This window comes from Salvelinus sp. IW2-2015, unplaced genomic scaffold, assembly GCF_002910315.2.
Source record: "Salvelinus sp. IW2-2015 unplaced genomic scaffold, ASM291031v2 Un_scaffold2011, whole genome shotgun sequence".
Taxonomy (NCBI): domain Eukaryota; kingdom Metazoa; phylum Chordata; class Actinopteri; order Salmoniformes; family Salmonidae; genus Salvelinus; species Salvelinus sp. IW2-2015.
Window position 1 is genome coordinate 228,909 of NW_019943360.1, and position 4,158 is coordinate 233,066.

The window sequence follows — 4,158 nt, forward strand, 5'->3', positions numbered from 1 at the left end:
CATATACATATTTAACAGATGTTATTGGTCACATACACATATTTAGCAGATGTTATTGCAGGTGTAGCGAAATGCTTGTTTTTTGGAAAGTTTCTCAAAAACGTGTCTGGACCCCTCTATAACATTCCATGTACATAAAAAAATAAAATTGAGATTAGGTTGTAAAATATCTAACTTCTCCTTTAATAACAATGAGTTGAAACAATTCGGGAAAAAAAATGAACAGTGCAAGCACACAGTCCTATAGGCTATATAGATATATATATATATAGGTAAGTGTATCACCGCATCTGCCCAGAGGTCTGGACCTCTATGGTACAGAAGGTCCATGTGTCCTGGCACCACAGGGTTGTTCCTGCCCTAGCTGGTTCCATCAATCACTACAGCAGTCATACCCCACTGGGGAAAAAACTGGTTGAATCGACGTTGTTTCCACGTCATTTTACCCCGCCCCCCAAAAAAAATAAAAAAAATCTATGATGACTTTAAATCAACATGGAAAACTAATTGGATTTGCAAAAAGTCAACAACATAATGGTATTTCGTCGATTTTTTTCACCCTACTATAAATAACCTAAATCCAATGACCTGGTGAATAGTTCACGTTAGTTGTCAACTAGGGCGGCAGTTAGCCTAGTGGTTAGCGCATTGGACTAGTAACCGTTGCTGGATTGAATCCCCGAGCTGACAAGGTAAAAATCTGTTGTTCTGCCCCTGAACAAGGCAGTTAACCCACTGTTCCTAGGCCGTCATTGTAAATAAGAATTTGTTCTTAACTGATATGCCTAGTTAAATAAAGATAAAATAAACTCAGCCAAATGTAAATCAACACGGGAATCATGTGGTCACAATGTCATAAGAATACATAAAAAAGACCCGTTTGGGATTAAAGCGCTGCATCCTTACCTATCAGTTGTAAAGTTTGGTTATTTTCTMTGATGACTTGTCAGAGTACTCCGTAGACGGTGGGATGTGCGTTCTTTAACCAGCACTCTTGTTGGAATGAGTGGGGAGAAATTCCCAATGCATTTTATTGGCCTGCCCACAGGAACTCGGTCCAGGAAAGGGAATGGATGAATTCTGAAATATGTATCCGTTCACTGCGATGCTCACAGCCACCGAGCTCCGAGATGGACTGTCGATCGTGAAAGGGTTTATTTGTTGAACTACTCATCTTGAATAAGTGATTGGCCTTCAAGTTGATATCTTCAGCACTTATCTTATCAAAGTTGAGCAACAGGTATAGAAAGTGGTATAATCTGTGCTACTTAATTGACCAGTTGTCCGAAACCATAAAGGTTTGGGGAAAAAAAGCTTTCAAAACGGTCTGTTCAACAGTAGATTGGACACGTTGTATTTTCATCGAAGTTTGTTGATTTATTCAATTCCTAAGAAGTTAGAGTTAACAACTCGTTTCGTGAAATGTCCCGTAAATCCACACAATGGCGCCAGTCACCGCTTTTCTAGGAAGATGACGCACCAACGGAATGAGCTGTTTGTTCCATTAGTTTTGTTCAGTGAGCGGTGAAACCATCGATGCTGACATGGAAAAACACTAAATTAGTGCAGAAAATAGATCGATATCTTCAGACAGAGCCTAGGACGATGTTTGTTATTTTCTTTGGCTAAGATATCAGACGATCAAACCCCACCCCCGCGGAAATCGAATTAGCATAAGAAAACAATCCCCATAAAAATCAGTCAGTTTAAACTGGAGAAATGTTTTTTTTGTTATATTGGATGCTTCGCAATCCACCACATCCGCCTGTGTAACACTTCCGCATCCACGGAGAAAGTTGACAGAGCTAGAGCGTGTTTGTCAGACCATGAGACATCCCGAAAATCGGTATTCTCACAAAATCGTCTGTAGCGTCCGAACAATTTTGGTTACCCACTAATATGACCCATCTGTGTAAAGGTGAGACTCACAAACTCGTACACTTCGGTTGTTTTGCTCTAGGATGCCCACAGTCCTCACCCGACTCGTCTGAAGGTCCTGATACCAGGACAAAAACATGTGGAAGTACTGCATATATGGAGAATGTTTAGTGACACAAATAAGTGGTAAAATACACTACATTACCAAAAGTACACTACATTACCAAAAGTATGTGGACACCTACTCGCCCAACATCTCATTCAAAAATCATGGGCATTAATATGGAGTTGGTCCCCCCTTTGCTGCTATAACAGCCTCCACTCTTCTGGGAAGGCTTTCCACNAAAATACACTACATTACCAAAAGTACACTACATTACCAAAAGTATGTGGACACCTGCTCGCCCAACATCTCATTCAAAAATCATGGGCAGTAATATGGAGTTGGTCCCCCCTTTGCTGCTATAACAGCCTCCACTCTTCTGGGAGGGATTTCCACTAGATGTTGGAACATTGCTGCGGGGACTTGCTTCCATTCAGCCACAAGAGCATTAGTGAGAATCGGGCACTGATGTAGGCCTGGCAGCATGTCCTCGCATCATCTCATTGGCGTTCCAGGTTATCCCAAACTGTTGCCACGATTTTGAAAGCACAGAATTGTCTAGAATGTCATTGTATGCTGTAGCGTTAAGATTTCCCTTCACTGGAACTAAACTGAACCGGTGAAAAACAGCCCCAGACCATTATTCCTCCTCCACCAAACATGTGATAAACTGACCATTATTCCTCCTCCACCAAACCTGTGATAAACTGACTTGTTGGAAAGGTGGCATCCTATGGTGGCATCTCACTCAGCTCTTCAGTAAGACCATTCTACTGCCTATGTTTGTCTATGAAGATTGCATGGCTGTGTACTATATTTTATACACCTGTCAGCAAGGAGTGTGCCTGAAATAGCCAAATCCACTAATTTGAAATGGTGTCCACATACTTTTGTATACAGTTGAAGACGGAAGTTTATATACACTTCGGTTGGAGTCATTAAAACTCGTTTTTCAACCACTCCACACATTTCTTGTGGACAAACATTCATTTTGGAAATGTCGGTTAGGACATATACTTTGTGCATGACACAAGTAATTTTTCCAAACATTGGTTTACAGACAGATTATTTCACATAAAATTCACTGTATCACAATTCCAGTGGGTCAGAAGTTTACATACACTATGTTGACTGTACCTTTAAACAGCTTGGAAAATTCCAGAAAATTACGTCATGGCTTTAGAAGCTTCTAATATGTACCTGTGGATGTATTTCAAGGCCTGCCTTCAAACTCAGGGTCTCTTTGCTTGACATTATGGGGAAATCAAAAGAAATCAGCCAAGACCTCAGAACAAAAATTCTAAACCTCAACAAGTCTGGTTCATCCTTGGGAGAAATTTCCAAACACCTGAAGGCACCACGTCATCTGTACAAACAATGGTAAGCAAGTATAAATACCATGGGACCACGCAGCCGTCATAACGCTCAGGAAGGAGACGCGTTCTGTCTTCTAGAGGTGAACGTACTTTGGTGCGAAAAGTGTAAATCAATCCCAGAACAAAAGCAAAGGACCTTGTGAAGATGCTGGAGGAAACAGGTACAAAAGTATCTATATCCACAGTAAAACAAGAACCTATATCGACATAACCTGAAAGGCCGCTCTGCAAGGAAGAAGCCACTGCTCCAAAACCGCCATAAAAAAAGACTAGGTTTTGCAACTGCACATGGGGACAAGGATAATACTTTTTGGAGAAATGTCCTCTGGTCTGATGAAACAAAAATAGAACTGTTTGGCCATAATGACCATCATTATGTTGGAGGAAAAGGGGGATGGCTTGCAAGCTGAAGAACACCATCCCAACCGTGAAGCACAGGGGTGGCAGATCAATGTTGTGGGGGTGCTTTGCTGCAAGAGGACTGGTGCACTTCACAAAAATAGATGGCATCATGAGGTAGGAAAATTATGTGGATATATTAGAGCAACATCTCAAGACATCAGTCAGGAAGTTAAAGCTTGTCGCAAATGGGTCTTCCAAATGACAATGACCCCAAGCATCCTTCCAAAGTTGTGCAAAATGGCTTAAGGACAACGAAGTCAGGTATTGGAGTGGCCATCAAAAAGCCCTAACCTCATCCAATAGAACATTTGTGGCCAGAACTGAAAAAGTGGTGTGCGAGCAAGGAGGCCTACAAACCTGACTCATTACACCAGCTCTTCAGGATGAATGGGCCCAAAC

At 41.5% G+C, this 4,158-nt stretch overlaps 2 long non-coding RNA genes across 5 annotated transcripts in view; both read right to left on the bottom strand.

Moving 5' to 3' along the window:
- Positions 1 to 1,741, bottom strand: part of LOC139024916 (uncharacterized) — a 10,948-nt gene extending 9,207 nt beyond the window's left edge. Inside the window, exon 1 of the long non-coding RNA XR_011476312.1 lies at positions 907 to 1,741. This is a non-coding gene — a long non-coding RNA (uncharacterized lncRNA). The remainder of the gene's footprint in view (positions 1 to 906) is intronic.
- Positions 1 to 4,158, bottom strand: part of LOC139024918 (uncharacterized) — a 109,394-nt gene that overhangs the window by 46,750 nt on the left and 58,486 nt on the right. The window lies entirely within an intron of this gene.